The following is an 18,136-nucleotide window of genomic DNA, read 5'->3' on the forward strand; positions in this document are numbered from 1 at the left end:
AGGTTACCTTGGAATTCATTGAAATGCAAGATTTGCAGTAGATTACTTAACTTTCATTATAAAGCATGGTACTCTCAAATTGAATTATGTTTCATGAAGTTTTGCAAATAATTCCTTCTTGTGGCACTTTAATTTTCCTAGCATATCTTCAGTCTAAAGAGTACTAGCATAAGATTTAGCATTGTTATGTTACATATTTAAATTTACCTGTTTAATCTGATATATTTAATCAGATTTTTATTTAAATACTTAATTGGAATTATTTTGGTTAACATTTTGTATCATCCAGAGAGGAGTTGGATTCCTACATACTGAGTTCATGCACTCACAAAATGATTATGTTCATATTCAGAGTGACTGTCAGTCATTTGTCTTCAAAAATTATTTTTACAATGAAAATAACCTTAAAATGTCTAAAACTGAGCGCTTGAAAAAATTTAGTTGTTTGTTATTCCATACAGAATGTGTAGTCTTTAAATTAAATGTGAGAAGAATAATCAATACATAGGATGTTTATGTTTAATATAAATTCGACATGAACAGAAGTGAGATTAGAGAGAACACAGAGAGAATGGATAAATAGGTGAGAAAATATCCAAAGGGTTATCTCTACTTAGGATTTTTTATGATTTTTTCTTTATACGTTCCTTCAATTTCAAAATCTCACATAAACATGAATTCAATTTATGTAAAAATGTTTAAATCTTTACAACTTTTACCTCTATGATGAGTAATAATAAATCCATTTTTACATACACACATACATAAACACACAAAGATATGGAAAAAGCTAAAGTCCTCTTCACAAGGCCCATGGCATTTCTTGATTGGACAGCTGTGTATTTTTTATGGGAAGGTCCATATTTCCAAGCGGAGAGGTGATAGCTGGCGTTTTAGCAATAGGCTCAGAGTGGGAAAAAAATATTCACAACCAATGATTAGCTATTCAGTGGGTGACCTAAGTACATGCAGAAAGGTCAAACTATTTTTAAATTGATATCTGATATTTTTGTGAAAATATCACTAAATAGAAAGGTTGAGCTTTCTGACAATTATTTTAGTTAGTATATACTTTATATGACACATAGTTAAGGAAGACAATTATGTTTTCAATGAAAGCATCTGTAAAAGTTGGATTCCAGTCCTGTTCCTATTATCTGTTCTACTGAGGGCATACAGTGAAGGGAAAGAAAAACCCAGCAAAAGTAGAGGGTTACTTGGGAAAATGACAATACAAAGGAGGAAGAGAAGTGAGGCTGTATGGCCAGCAAAGGTGTGAGTTGGGAAGCCACTTCTGAGTTGACGTGTTTGTCTCAAAAGAAGTAAGTGGAAATTCTCCTGAGAATGCTTGTTCACGATTTATCTTCTCAGAGCAGCACAGAAGGTAGTGTTTCCTCTAGGTCTCATCTGCCAGAACAGATGCTTCTCTATGAACAGTTGTTTTATATACATTCCTTTTATATAACATCAGAGTCAGTTTACTTCTTCAGGTCATCTTGAGCATCATTCTTCTTCATTATAAGTGACAGTTAAGGAAAACTAATATATGACTTGAAGACTACTTAGTAAGATGGGAAAATCAAATGTGGGCCTCTAACGCCTTCTAGGTTTGTAGCAGGATTGTGCTTTTCTGCAACAGCCGTCTCATTTCATTCAGTCCTGAGGGAAAAAGCTTGCTTTATTTTCCAGTATAATTTGTATACTTCTCTGTTGTCAAAGAGAACTAACCTCTAAGAAAATTTTCCATTTCAGTGGAATAACAAGTTAAATATCTCCCAGTTGTACCTAAAATCTTGACATTGCTAGAAAGTTTATATACCTAAAATCTTGACATTGCTAGAAAGTTTATATTCTAAGACAAAAGAAGTTACAATTCATTGGCATTAGTCTATAATAAAAATGTAATGCACTGGGATATCATCTCAGAAGGTGGAGAGTTATTTCATATATTTAGAACTCTTCCTTTTTAATGTACCTAAATTAAAAAAAAAATTACCAAAGAAAGAGATCAAATTCTCATCTAGAGTAAAATTAGAAAAGTCTCACCAACATTCTACATAGTTTGAAATATCAACATGACATAAAGAAATTTAGAAGAAGCTTATCAAGAATAACCGTAGCCAACAAACAATTCTTTGACTTGACACTAGGGCGCCATGTTCTTGTAAACACGTAGAAAACGTTTTGAAGAAGAATTCAATCAACTAAATTATTATTTTTTTGACTTGGCATCCTAAGAAAAAAGTAAATGGTGTGAAAACAAGTTTACTTGACAGTGGGATCAGAGATGATGACACACATAAGGGTGGGCCTCTCTACTGTCAGAGAAAAATAACTACGTGATACCTCACAGATCCAAAGACCATAAGTGCTGTGGTGTCAATTCTACTTCAGTTTCTCACCAAGGTATTTGTTTAGCATAGAACAGGAAATGAAGTTATGTCTGTGGACATCCCATAACAAACAAGGTTAAGTCCTACAAAGTGGTAAAGAAACCCACAGAGATGGGATGTCACATATTTAGAAAGCAAGTACATGTATTCCTGTGACTTGAATTATCTTTAAGAATTATCTTTGATTAATTTTTCTTTTTTTTTTTTTTCAGGCAACTAATAAGTTGGTTTCAGATTGGACTGTGTCACCATCCAGTCTCCAGCTCAATTTCTCAGTGGTGGAATAAATAAGATAGTGATCTAAAAAATTCTACCTGTATTATTTTTTAACAAAGTGCAAAACTTGATACACTTGTTTGCCTAAAAATCTTGATTTTTTTAATCAGTTAAAGTAATTAAGTAACAATTCTAAGTATATTAGTAAAAAGAAAATTACTTGTTGTGTAAAGGCTTAAAATAACATGGTGTCTGATAGGTCCAGTCATATCTGGGTTTTCATTCCATTTTCAGTTTTAGTGTAAGAAGTTATACATAATAAATACATAATACAAATTTCCAAATCAGAGAGTATTTGGAAGAGGATGATCTCAAGGATACTGTCCAGTGGCGGATCCAGAATATTCCAGAAGTCCAACAGAATCACCAATATAATGGTACTAAGCAGAATGACAGGAAGAGATGGAGGTGAAAGAGAGAGAGAAGAGAGAGAGACACACGCACAATATGAGGACAGAAAAAAGTGCTAAGTCTGAACAAACACGTTCTGAAGGATAAGCAGGAGAGAGAGCCCAGGAGGTTTCTTGGGCTATTCCAGCATGGCTATGGGAGGTCTTTCTTTATTAAGGAAGCAGCTTTGCCCAGCATGAGAGGACTGCTATAGATTTTAAGACTTGCTCTTGGACTACAGTCTGTTCCAGTGGCCTGAGAGTATCACCAGGTGGGATTCTTCTCCATCCCTTAATGTTGGTGATAACCAGGGCAACTTTCTTTTCAATGCTGGGAAAATGAGGCTTCAAGAACTGCATGGACCACCCAATTTCCTTTCTTTCCAGTTCAGGTAATTGAAGCATTGTCAGTAAAAATAATTTTCAGTGGATTTCTACAATGTTTGCAGTGTGCATTTGAATTAATAACAGTTTTCTCTAAATGGATAGGTAGTAAAGTCATAAAACACAGAGTGCAGCATTTATAAGGCATTCATCATGTGGGAAAGACATGCACTAATGGATAAGGAAACAATTGCTTCTGCCCCGATAACTGAATGTGTTACATGCACCCAAACCTTGCTCTTTACAACAAAATAATAAAGATAAGCTTCAGAGGAGATAAATGACTCCCCAGAGAGAGGGCAGACGATGTGCTCCTCTTGTGAGCTCTAAAGTGTTCATTGTAAAAGGGAGAGATTCTTATTCTTATAATTCCCAGAGGAGGAAAGGCACTGGGGAGTAGAGAAAACAGGCACAACATCAATTCAGGGAACATTTTCACTTCGGTGAGCACTTGCTGACAGACAGTATATCTAGCGATAACTTGCATGCAGCGTGGGGACCTTTCTTTCTAGTAAGTGTGGTGAGAGTATCTGACCCCTCCTGGCATAATGTTCTTGCTCTATTTGAGCATAATGGGGATTTAAAACTTCGCAAGAGAAGTTAAAGAAAAATGTGACAGTATTAAAAAGAAAATCTATTTCTAAAACTTATTTTCTTTACATGCAACTCATCCTTATTTTCTGATTTCATAATGTCATATGAAATACTTTTTAATATTATGAAACATCTTATTATGAAGACCTGCATTATCTCTTTTTATTCTACCTATCCCTTTCATTATTGATCTCTAATTTGTTATGATGGAGACACATTACATGTGTACTATAATTTTCAAAAGAAAGAGGATGGAAGAGCTTAATAAGCAATAGAGACAATAATAAAATCACTTTGCTAAAGCCTAGATGGGAAAGATACCCTAGTGTTACATCAGAGTATTTGTTTCAATGAGTTTGTGTTGATAAAAGGTAATTTAACATTACCTTTTAGAGTACCTTTTAGACTTAGAGTTAGATATAGACAATTTCTAAAAAGAGTATTAATACCATCTATCCCTCTTAACAAATGTATACTTGTTTCTCTTGCCTAACAGAACTAGGAACACTCCAAAATATTTTAACTATATATTTAATGTATGTAGTAATTAATATTTTTTTGTAACTAGGAGGCTCATAAAGTAACCTGACTATAATAGCGAAGCACCTTAACTGAAAAAAATCCAAACTTGTTGGATTTCCTATAAATGGGATCTGTCTTTAACCTGCCCTAGATGGCTTATTTACATGGAATTTTCATGAACCTTATTATAAAAGCAACATCTCAACACTAAGCAACATGTCTTAGCCTGTTAGGACTACTATATCAAACTACCATCAACTGGATGGCTTAAAAAACAAACATTCATTTTTTTTCACCGCTCTGAAGTCTGGGAAGTTTAAGACCAAGGTACAAGCAGAATTGGTGTCTGGTGAGAAGTGGCTACCTGGTTCATATATGGCCATTTTCTCTGTAACTTCATGTGGTGGAAGGGGCAAGGAAGCTGTCTTGAGTCTCTTTTATGAGGGCACTGATCTCACTCTTGAGGGCTCCCACCTCATAACCTAATCACTTCCCAATAGCCCCACCTTCTAATACCATTTCATTTGGATTAAGTTTCAATATAAGAAGTTTGGGAGGGTACAAACATCCAGTCCATAGTACAACATGAGTACAGTGCCAGGAACTGTAATATCTTCTTGTGGATTTAGATTGTCTCCAAGGGAGCTCTATCTCAACTATAGCATAACATTGTTCATGTTTTTACACTGATAGTGGTAGTTCAAGTTTATTAGTTCTAGCAATTGAAACATACATCAGAGATCTTGAAATAAGCTTTTAAAAAAGAAACAAAAAGTATTTAATCCGTGGAAACTGGATACAGCCATACCTCATTTCATTGTGCTTCACAGGTATTGCATTGTTTTTACAAATTGAAGGTTTGGGGCAACCAAGTGTTGAGCAAATCTATTTGCACCATTTTTTCAACAGCATTCACTCACTTTGTGTCTCTGTGTGACATTTTGGTAATTCTTACAGTATTTCAAACCCTCCCACAAGAAAAAGATTATGACTCACTGAAGGCTCAGATGATGATTAGCATTTTCTTGCAATAAAATATTTTTAAATTAAGGTATGTAAATTTTTTTTAGACACAATGCTATTGCACACGTAGTAGACTGTTGTATAGTGCAAACATAACTTTTATATTAACTGGGAAACCAAAGAATTCATGCGATTTGCTTTATTGTGATATTAACTATATTACAGTGGTCTGAAACCAAACCTTCAATATCTTCGAGGTATGACTATATATCTTTCAGAGATTTGATATCAGTACTAATTTTCCCTGCTGGTAGTCGCAGGCAATCACTTCTATATTTTACTTTGTAGCTACCATATTGAACAGAATCATAAACTCTTACAACTGATTTCACTTGTGGACACAACCCAGAACTTAAGTAAAAATGCTTGTCTTTGATAAATAGCCTTATTAACTACACAGGTCAGGTCATATGTTTGAGTAATTTACTGTGAAATTTTCTCTTATTTATCAAAATATAAGCTTAATAATGTATATGCTTTTCTAACTAGTTAACTCTATGCTAATTTATATGGTTTAAATATACTATTTATATCATATTATCCAAAATCTAAAAGAATACCTATGTGACTCCAAAGTTGCAGACTTTTGTTTGGATTTGGTTGAATGTTTAACTTAGTTTCAATTTATTATGTATATTAAACTGGAAATGATATCTTAAAATGTCTTACACATTTCGTTGTATATTCTTTCCTAATTTTTGCTTAATAGACCTGAGGTAAAAATCAAGATTAAAGAAGTTTAGTAAATATAGTTAAAGACTTGATTTGTTTCTAATTATATTATTTGTTTTATTTATTTATTTATTTATTTATTTTTATTTTAATAGATCTTTATTGGAGCATAATTGCTTCACAATACTGTGTTAGTTTCTGTTGCACAGCAAAGCCAATCAGCCATATGCATACACATGTCCCCACATCCCCTTCCTCATGAACCTCCCTCCCATCCTCCCTATCCCACCTCTCTAGGTCATGGCAAAGCACCAGCCCATCTCCCTGTGCTATGCTGCTGCTTCCCACTGGCCAACTATTTTATATTTGGTAGTGTATATATGTCGATGCTACTCTCACTTAGCCCCAGCTTCTCCCTCCCACCCCATGTCCTCAAGTCCATTCTCTATGTCTACCTCTTTATTCCTGCCCTGCAACTAGGTTCATCAGTACCTTTTTTTTTTTTTTTTTTTAGATTCCATATATATGCGTTAGCATACGGTATTTGTTTTTCTCTTTCTGACTTACTTCACTCTGTATGACAGACTCTAGAAGGACATTTTCTACTCTACTCTGCCTTAAATTTGCTTATTCAAATGAGGCTTCACTTCTTTCTTTATTCACCTAAAAATTTCTGTTTGTCTGCATTATAACAGGTCATTTGTCTAGGTAGTGGGGAGGAACATAAAGTAATACATATTTCTAGATTTTGAGAGACTTGATATAATGAGGGATTCAGTTCATAAGAAGAAAAAGCACATGCTATTGTAGAGAGAAAGTGAAAGGAAATACACAGGGAACTGCAACATCATGTTAGAAATGCCACAGGATTTAGCGAGAAAAAAGGAGGGAATAAGAAACTACCTGATAAAGAAGAGGTATCATAAAGACTTAAAAAGAATAGGTGAAGAAAAGGAAATAACAGGTATACATATTGGAAAGGAAGAAATAAAACTGTCTTTGTTTGCACATGACATGATTGTTTTGCAGAAAATTACAAAGAATCAACAAAATAAGTCCCAGAACTTATAAGTGATTACAGAAAGTTTTCAGGATGCAAGGTTAATGTATAAAGGTCAATCACTTTCTTATATATCAGCAATGAAAAATTGGAATCTGAAATTAAAAACACAATACCATATGCATTCACTCACAAAAAATAAAATACATAGGTAAAAATCTGAAAAAAAACTGTATTAGGAGAACTACAAAACTCTGATGAAACAAATCAATAACTAACTAAATAAAGAGATATTCCAGAGTCTTCCCCAACTTGATCTATAAGTTCAAAGCAATCCTAATCAAAATTCCAATAACTTATTTTGTGGATGTCAACAAAAGGATTCTATAATGTATAATGAGAGGCAAAACTCAGAACAGCCAACACAACATTCAAGGAGAAGATCAAGTCAGAGGACTGACACAAGCTGACCTCAAGACTTCTTAGTATAAAGCTATAGTAATCAAGACAGTGTAGTATTAGTGAAAGAACAGACAAGTAGATCAATATAAAAGAATAGAGACCCCAGAAATAGAGCCACACAAATATAGTCAACTAATCTTTGAAAGATAGCAAAGGTAATTCAGTGGAGAAATGATAGCCTTCCTAACAAATGGTACTGGAAAAACTGGACATCTACACACAAAAAAATGAATCTATACCCAGATCTTATACCTTTCACAAAAATTAACTCAAAATGGCTTATAGACCTAAGTGTAAAATGAAAAACTATAAAAGTCCTAAAAGATAACTTAGGAGAAAATCTAGGTAACTTTGGGTTTGGTGATAGCTTTTAGATACAAAACCAAAAGCACAATCAATGAAAGAAAAAATAATTTGGACCTCATTAAAAAAAATTCTGCTCTAGGAAAGACATTATTAAGAAAATAAAAAGACAAACCACAGACTGTAAGAAATTATTAGCGAAACACATGCTGAATAACTAATATCCAAATATACAAAGAACAGTTAAAATTCAACAATAAGAAAACAAATAACCCAAATAAAAAATGGTAAAAGATCCGAACAAAAAACTCCCCAAAGAATATATACAAGATGGCAAATAAACATATGAAGAGACGCTCAACATCATATGTCACTAGAGAATTTCAAATAATAATAATAATACACTACCACGTACCTTTGAGGATGGCTAAAATCCAAAATAGTGAGAACACCAAATACTAGAGAGGATGTAGAGCAACCTAAACTCCCATTAATTGCTGATGGGAATGTAAAATAATTCAGATACTTTGAAAGACAATTTAGCAGTTTCTTACAAAACTAAACATGTGCTTCCTATATGATCCAGCAATTGTGCCCCTTGGTATTTACTCAGAGGAGTTGAAAACTTATATCCACACAAAAATCTGCACATGGATGTTTATAGCAGCTTTATTGATAATTCCCAAAACTTGGAAGCAACAAAGATGCCCTTCTATAGGTGAGCAGATAAATAGGTGAGCAGGAATGGAGTATAATTCAGCAGAAAAAAAAGGAAACGAGTCATGAAAAAACATGGAGGAACCATGAAAAGACATGGAAGAACCTTAAGTACGTAGTGTTAAGTGAAAGAAGCCAATCTGAAAAGGCTACGTACTGTATAATTCCAACTCTATGACTTTCTGGAAAAGGCAAAACTATGAAGACAGTAAAATAATCAGTTGTTGCCGGAGTTCAGTGAGAAGGAGGGAGGGAAGAACAGGTGGCATACAGGAGATTATTAGGGCAGTGAAACTATTCTGTATGATACTATAATAATGGATACGTGTCAATACGAATCTGTTAAAATCCATAGAACATACAACACAGAGTGTATCCTTATGTAAACTATGGACTTTATTTAATAATAATCTTTCAATATTGATTGATCAATTTTAACAAACATACCACACTAATGCAAAATTTTAATAATAAAGAAAACAGTGTGTGATGCGTGGGTGTGTGGTATATAGGAACTCTTTGTACCTTTCCTTCAAATTTTCTGTAAACATAAACTGTTCTAAACATAAACTTCTCTAAACATAATCTGTCTATTCGTTAAAGAAAAAAGAAAAGAATATATGAGTTGGACTTTGAGGATGTAGAGACTTGGAAAGAATCTCTCCTTCCCTTACGAAACAACAACAACAAAGAAAACAAGGGGAATCTGCATATTCATAACTGTTCTTGAATCCATCAGAAAGCTGAAGTTGCAGGGCAGACAATTAACCCTGAATATAAGACAAGTCACTCTAAAATAAGTAAGAGAGGAGCACTAGCTTACCTGTGAAAAATGTCACTGAGCATTGATAAAAAGAGTTTAGCTGAATTTTTAAATAAATTGCTAAAATTAAATGTGGAGTAGCAAGAATATATGAACCTCTGGAGGCTGGATATACGAGGGGAATTTGCACTCATTCACAGGTTCTTTGCCATTGGCTTCATCAGTGCTTTCAAAAAGGATTAGGGTCAGGGCAAGAGGTGGTGCTGGCTTAGGGGAGATGCTGCAGCAAGGAAGACAGAAAGTCAACCCAGGATCCCTGGATCCTTCCCTTCTAACTCTACTATGGAAGAAAAACCTTAAAATACTGGATGAAGGTCAAGTACCACTGTCACCTTTAGGTTACTGGTAAAATTCTATTGCAACTGGAGGAAAGGAACAGAAAACAAAAACAAAACAAAACAAAGCAAAACCTTCTACATGCATGGGAGAGCAGGAATAAGTCCTGGACCTTGACCTATAGCTGGGAGCAGAGCAGGATCATTGGTAATGCTGTACACCCAAGACTCCGGAAAATAGTGCCTGCTTAGATTGAGATTCAATCAGGGTGACAGGGAAGCCCCCACTGTGCCCTTGACACCAGGCTAATGACTGTTGATCATCAAGTAACAATAGTCCTACTGTTATATTCTGATAAATAGTCATCAGAGTATATAAATTATGAGAAAACAATACATGAAAAAATAAAAATAGATAATTTTCCGAAGCTGGAAGATGTGAGGTGCTTTTGCCTCTTTCAGGTGGAAATAAATTGGAGAGACATCGGGGGCAATTATGGGCTGAATTGTATTCCTCCCAATTTTTATGTTGAAGTCTTTACTACCAGTACCTCAGAATGTGACTGTATTTGGAGCTAGGTACTTTAAAGAGGTAATTAAGTAAAATGATACTACTGGACAGAGGGGTTTAACCCAGGCAGACTGTTATCCTTATAAAAAGGGGAGAGATTAAAAGAGGGGAAATGAGGGGAAGGACGAACCAGGAGCTTGGGATTAACAGATACACACTATTTTATATAAAATAGATAAACAACAATGTCCTAATGTATAGCACAGGGAGCTGTATTCAGTATCTTGTAATAATCTATAATGGAAAAGAATCTAAAATTAAAAAAATATATATATATATATATATAACTGAGTCACTTTGCTGTACACCAGAAAGTAACACAACATTGTAAAGCAGTTATACTCCAATAAAGATGTTAAAAAAAAAAAAAAAGAAATTACTGACTCCATTTAATCAGCAACTTGTGGATACCTTGCCATCATAGATTCAGCTATATTTCATTCAGGGCCTATGCCTTTCAAGTATAGTGTGCCTTCACCTTCAAAAAGACACGGTACACGTTTATCTGTCAACCCATGGGGTGTAATAGCTGTTCCATCACACACAGTATTTGCAGGCAAAGGCTCAACTGCATCCAACTTTCTCCAGGAACACAGATATATCATCACAGCAATAACATCTTTCTGTGAGTAGGTTCATTTGACATACAGAGTCAGGACATCCAAATACTCACAAAGGAGCTCTAAAAAAGAACAGGTTACTGCCACACATAAAGTACTGGTCCCCACTACTTCAATAAATTTCTTGGCATCATTTGTCAGTTGATGAGACATTTCATCCTGACCTTGTTAAGAAATAACTGCTGGACTAGCACCCACAGTATTAAAATGAACTCAATATCTTTTAGGGGTTTTGAAAGAAACATATTCCTCATTTAAAATTTTGCTAAAGCCCAGAAACGCTCTTATTCATAATTTGACCTTCTTTGAATGGCCCTCCTTCCAACAAATCTCTAGAGTCTGCCCAAAATAGATACTCCAAATAGTGCCCCCCAGAGACTCTTTCACTCTACAGCATATAGGAAGTTCCTTTCATACTTCCTAGACTCCTTGAGCCACTTATGATGGCCAGAAAATATCCATGGGCTTCCTAATGCAAGAAACTGCTCTTCTTGGCTGCATGTTACCTGCCTTTAGGGCAATAATTGCTGGACATACACGTGGGTCTTATTGAAATAGAAGTTTTCACAGGCACTAAACATGGAACTTTCTATATCCAGCTGTCCATTATGACTTAGGTCATGGAAGAAGCACTCCATAAGCTTGGCCTCTTGCTAAATGAAAACAGTGTTAATAGGATAGAACCAACACTGAGCCCTTTAGTATATCCTCTACACAAGAGGGATGGCCTGTCCATCCTTTGTCCCTTTTAGATGCCGTGATGCTGGATGAAGTCATTCCTCTACCAAATCTCTTGGCTACATGAGAGTCCTTTGGGATTAACTGACAGAACAGCAAAGGGACTTCATATAATTTATGAATGGTAGCACCACCATTACATGTGCTAGAGCCCTAAAAGGGGAGTTGCTGCCATCCTCTAATTAACCATGGCATTTCTGATTGAGAGCAAGACAGACGGATCAGCACAATTGGCCAGACTTTGGACAGCCATTCTTAGTAATGGATGGTTTGAGCAACAACAGCCCCATCTGCACAATTTTACAGACTCTTGGACCATTTCCAATGGTATGGCCATCTGACCTGGCCAATAGCCAAAACAGCAATTCCTTATCCAGGGTTGCCCCATCTGGAATAAAGAACATTGGAAATATCTTACTTCGCATATACTCAAAATATAAAGCACAGTCATACATATCTCTGCCTACACTAAAGCCACAATACAAGCTTTCATCAAGGCACCCCTTATCTGCTTTGGAGTTCAAGATATCATTGGTTGTGACCAAGGCACACATTTGTTTTACTTTTCAACTTCTTATTTTTGGGCAACCCCAAAATAAACACCAATTGCTTCCTCCCTCAGCACTGATAAGAGGTTCAAATCATGTAAGCTGCTGGTCTGAACAGGAACTCTCACCCTGGTTCCACCCCAACCATAATAATAACTAAAACCATTCCCTGCTCTTTGTGTCCTTAAGTCATTTTCAGACCTACCTGCTCTCTTCAGAAAACCTCATTATGAGTAATAAAACTTTCAATACTGTCTTGGTGTGTGTGTGTATGTATGTATGTATATGTGTGTGTAGTACACATATATTATTTATATATAATATAAACATAATATATATTTCCATATACATGGAAATATGTATATATATATGGAAAAATTATAAATAAAAGCAATTAAGGTTAACATAAATTCAGAGGAGTGGCTATTTAGGCAATTAGGATTGTATATGAATATAGAATATATAGAAAATATATAGAGAACATATAGAAAATATTCAGTGGATTAGAAATGTTATATTTCTTAAGCTGGTTGGCAGGCACATTGATAACCATTAATTTTTCTCAAACTCTTCTCATTAATTTTAATGTTTGCATTCAATTGTAGACTACAAATAGGTTAATATAATCAAAATTCTAGTCATAGAAACAATGAAAATGAAAACTGAAATTTGAAGCAAGGGCAAATTTCATGCATTTGAAAGGAAATTGGAAAGGTTTAAAAATTTTGTAATTGTACATAATAAAAAGTATCCACAACAATGCAGGTAAGATAATGTCTAATGGATAATCATCATCATTGGAATTTGAATTATTCTTCTTCTATTTATCACATGGCAATATTAACTTCAACACCAAAAAATTTAAAAATTAAGGCAAACTAAATTATTTTCATGGGACTCAGGAAAGTAATTTAATAAAACACTAAGGGTCTGTATTTTCATTTTGCTTAATACAGGTCACAAACTTTATGTACTATAAAATTATGATTGAATGTCACTGACATATTATGGATATAATGTCTTCAAGAATTGTATTTAAAGTCAGAGTTCATAGGTAAAATACCTGCTGTGTTAAATAACTTCTATGCCCCTCTGTTTCCCCATCCATAAAACAAGGATAATAAAAACCTTTGTAAGAGGTTTGCTATAAGGAATAAAAGATAATAAAAGTGAAAGTGATTTTCACAGTGTCTGACTTACATAAGGCATTCAATAAAGTTTTGACGTGATTTAAGAATGCTCTTAAAATAAGAAAATATTTAAAATAATATATGTGTGCTTCACTACTCCCTAATGAAACAGCATAGAAATTCTTCCTGCCTCTTGAATGCTGACATAAATCTAGACTATTATTTAAGTGGCCACAGATTTGGGGACAATCCAAAGGGGCAGCATGATGAGTTTGGTAAGCCAGGAAGCAGTGAACATTCAGGGGCCAAAACATTCGAATTTCAGTATTCATGCCGCTCTCAGGAACAAAAATTTGTTGATGGGGGTGCAAAGAGTGAAAAAGGATCGGCTGCTAGTTCTGATGAAATTGTTAATCCAAATTACCATACTATTGCTATTTACCTTGAATTTATCCCATGTCATCTCTGATTCATGTTTGAACACACTACTCCTGTAACCCAGCAGGAACCGATGGGGCCTTCCCGGGACAGATGCCACCCTATATCCTCTGCTGCAGCTACTCTCTGAAGTACTGAAATAATAGTATCTGATACATATTTCCTGAGTTTTTCAGATGCTAAAACCACCACCAAATGGAAGAAATTAACTACTTGATGATCATGAACACATAGCCCCCAGAACACATAGCACCTAAGATGTTATCCACCCTGTTACCTCACCATCAACCAATCAGAGAATTATGCAGGAGCTGGTCACATACCCTGCGACCCCCTCCCTCACCTGACCTTTAAAAATACTTTGCTGAAACCCTTCAGGGAGTCCCGGCTTTTTTGAGCACAAGCCACCCATATCTCCTTGCAGGGCCCTTTCTCTGCTCCAAACTCCAACGTTTCTGCATTAGTTTAGCTCACTGTGCGTCAGGCACATGAACTTGCGTTTGGTAACACTTCTACCCTTACAAATGTTTTATGTGTGTGTCTTTTTTACATCTATTTGTATCTTCTTCTCTCTGATGTCTGTAAACAGATTAAGACCCAGAGCAGAAAAGAATGGAAATTCCAGGTCTAGCTATGGCAGAGTTCATATCCGGTGGAGACAGGTATGGAGTTGCTCAGGAAGTTCAGGTGATCAAACAGAATGAGGTCCATGGGGTCAAGTTACAGTGAGAAATAACTCCACTCCACACAGAGGTCAGCACTGCATCTAGTGTGGACGATCCTGTTAATTGTAGCCTGATCTGGCTACATTTAAAATTTAACCCCAATAATTTTTGAGGCCCCCTGAGAATTCCTCCATGGAATAAGGCCTGCAGAGATGCTGCCTGATATTGGTCTTTTCTTTGTTATCCTCAGCCCCATCCTGGCATAGGAAATTTGGGCATTGCTAGAGACAGAAGGGACTTTGTTTGTAGCTTTCATTTGTAACTTTGCTTAGCTTAAAACCTTTTAAAAATAATTTCTACCCCTGTACTTTAGCCACAATTTCCAAATAGGTTTTCAAAAGTATCTTAAAAAAATACCGTAAGGAAGGTGTTGGACGAGGTCATCAGGGAGTATATGATCATGACCGCCAGTTGACCTGGGCAATCATAGACCCCTCACCCACTCCCTTGTTCTTTGGGTGTATGTTTGCCCACCTTCCTGTAGCTGGAGCGGTTCCAAAGATGTGTAGCCTTGAGAGAGTAAGGTGTTGTTGAGGCCATCTGGGCTGTGTAGAAAATAATCCTCATAAAGGTCTCTATAAATTTTTAAAATTCTAGAAGATGGGTGCAGAGATCTACTCCTCTTGCAGTGCCCCAAGACAAGGCTCATGTGTGAGATCTCTTGCTTAGTAAAACTGCCACCTACCAATCTGGGGTGGTCTGCTTCCTTCTTTGGTCTCTTTTTGTAGTCTTCTTATGAGGGCCAGTTTCAGATTTCACCTGGGAATCTCCTAAAGTTACAAAACAACAGAGGTTTTATGAGGAAAAATAATTAAATACAGTTTAATCTGCAAAAGAGAAAATTATGGGTATTATGGAAACTCCTTGATTAATTCTTTCTTTCTTTATCTCTCTCTCCCTCCCTAGAGAGAGCTCTTTCTCACTCCCTCCATCCATCTGAAACTGCAGAAATGCATCTTGGGGGGCTCCAAGGAGCTCTGGTTCTTTTTGTCTCAGCACAGAAAAAATGCAGCGAGAGGCAAAGTGATAGATAAGAAGTGATTTATTAGAATATGATGCTTGTGAGGTTTATAAACAGGTGGGTGAGAGGATGCCATGCTGAGAGTGCTTAGTGGGCTACAGTTTTATAATCAAAGGAAAAGTAGGGAGGGGGAGAAGACCACCTTCTTCCTCATTCTTGAGTAGATGTCAAGCTTCCATTATCACGTCTTCCTCCATGTCAGGCGGAGGACTTTTCTTGTCCCTACATGGTCAAGCCGGGACTTTCATGGTGCAATGGAAATGAGCAAAAGGGCAGTAACACATGCTAAAAATGGTAAATTTAGTATAATATTATCTTTTCCCTATATTTTTATTTTTAGTGTGTGCAGAGGAGCATGTCCCAGGAATCATTAACTTACTGAACTCAAAGGGCAGGATGTGGGTCTTGTTCCATGATTTTTTTGTTGTTTTGGAGCATGTCTCATGCTTCTATTGCACGGTTTTATTGCTAAGCAAGCTTGCTTGGTTTTGTGGTTAAGCAAACTTGCTTTCTTGAGTGATCATTAACTACAGTGGTCTCCCATACTGTTTCTTTACTTACAGTCCCTTAGTGGGATTATCTATTTAACCACTTACTTTGTCCCTTTACTCTGTCCCTATCACATCTATCCATCCATCTCTATAGCTCTCTATTTATCCTGCCATTTATTTCCATAATGCTAAACATATTATATAGCCAATTTTCAGTTCTATTATTAAAAAGAAATGGAAGAAACCCTACTCATTTAGAATAATAGATAAAAACTAACTACAGATTAAAAGGACACTAATAATAAATGCTTTAAGTCTGAAAGAACTAATAAATTACTTCCTTTAGACAGTGGCTAACATATCATTCTGAGAAACTTTCTGAGAATTTGAGAATTCTGAGAATTTGTTAAGATCCTTACAAATTTCTTCAGTGTAGTTACCAGTGTTGTGAGAGAGACTACTAATAAACTGGATACAAAGGGAAACTCAGCCTAATGCATCTAAAAAAGATATTGTTAGTTATGTATACATTTCAGTCACTTCTTTTTGTGTACAAAATGAGTATTTTTTCCTAGAGGGACATCATATTATTAAATCCTGGAACTGGCCTCTGAAATATCTTATTATTAATTTTAAATAAGTGGATAATTTTAAATATTTTATATAATACTAATGCTATTAATTCACATTTTTCACAAAGTTGAATATACATGGCAATCTATACATACATTGTATTAGCAGTGGTTTACATATCTGTAACTGATAATAGTAGAGGAAGTACTGGTGATCATTTCAGATCTTGACGAACCAAAATATATAGTTTATTAAGTACAAAATTTGTATTTCTTCATATCAAAATGTAATTAATCAAACATAGCTTGAAGTATTTAAAGTGTTTTTTCAAAAGCATAAAATTTAACAGAATATCCAGGTTTCAGATGATGACATTGAACAATTCAAAATTAAGGTTTTAGTAACTGATGAGTAAGTAGTACAATTAGAGTCCATGAGCATGGCTGATTCTAGCCAATATCTTCACTCTGTTCAAAACTAGGGAATTGGCTCAAACACAGGAAAAAGAATATTTCAAGCAATAAGAGGAAAGGAACTGTCATGCTAAAGTGATCTAGAACTTACCGATCATAACTAAATCAAATCTATCATCATTGGTGACAAAGAGTTGGCAGTCATGCTCACTCAGCATTCTCTCACTTAGCATAATATTTATGAATCTGTTTAGTTCTTAAAAGGCTTAAGTATGATGAACAGAAAATCAAGAGGTGGTTATTTCTCCATGCCATACATGTATAAATGAAGCACGCATGCATATTTTAAATAAAAATTGGCTGAAAGGGCTTGATTGAAATGTCGTGGCAAATATATTTCTGCCCTCTTAATTTTGTCATTAAACATGCAAAACTTATTTCTTTTGGCCTGTTTCTTCATGATTTTGCTATTTTGTGAAAATTTTAAAATATTCTGCCAAATAGGAAAGACCTACTCTGCCCTTCATAAAACAACACAGAAAATGTTTATATTTCCAAGTCTGAAATTAATGACATTCGTTCCAAGAGAAGTCAATAGATCACAAGTCACAGAAGTTAATTTAATTGATTCTGGGAGTTTATTGTAACTGAGACTGGTGAAGTTCCCCAACTCCCTCCTCCCATTCAATATTTTTCCCCCTAGGTTATATGATTATTTTCAAATCAAAATTTCTTAGGTTATTTGAGCTTTGCCTGGCATTCATGCAAGATGTTGTCTTTGTTCCTAAGCATGAGAGCTTATGACAGTGTAGCACACTTTTTAAACACGTTTCCTTTAATAATTTGAAAGGTATAACGTATTGATACTACTCAGTGTGTGAGAGTTTATAAGAATCATATCCATTCCTGGGGGACTTATTTAGACTAATAGTACCCACTTCCCACTGAGTTTATTTTGACCCAAATTTTCCTTTACACAATATAGAATTGGTGGTTAAATGATTTCTCTGCTAAAAAAACCAGCAGATTAACTAG

The 18,136-nt window shown here is 35.2% G+C and overlaps 1 long non-coding RNA gene across 1 annotated transcript; it reads right to left on the reverse strand.

The window, feature by feature from the left end:
* Positions 1-683: 683 nt before the first annotated feature.
* On the reverse strand, positions 684-16,489 carry LOC309660175. Its single transcript, XR_014263236.1, has 2 exons — positions 1,820-16,489; positions 684-1,785 (listed from the first exon to the last, which is right to left on the reverse strand). It is a non-coding gene; the product is annotated as an uncharacterized lncRNA (long non-coding RNA).
* Between the last annotated feature and the right edge of the window lie 1,647 nt (positions 16,490-18,136).

Source organism: Balaenoptera physalus (genome assembly GCF_965194825.1).
Source record: "Balaenoptera physalus genome assembly, chromosome: 4".
In the NCBI taxonomy this organism is placed as follows: domain Eukaryota; kingdom Metazoa; phylum Chordata; class Mammalia; order Artiodactyla; family Balaenopteridae; genus Balaenoptera; species Balaenoptera physalus.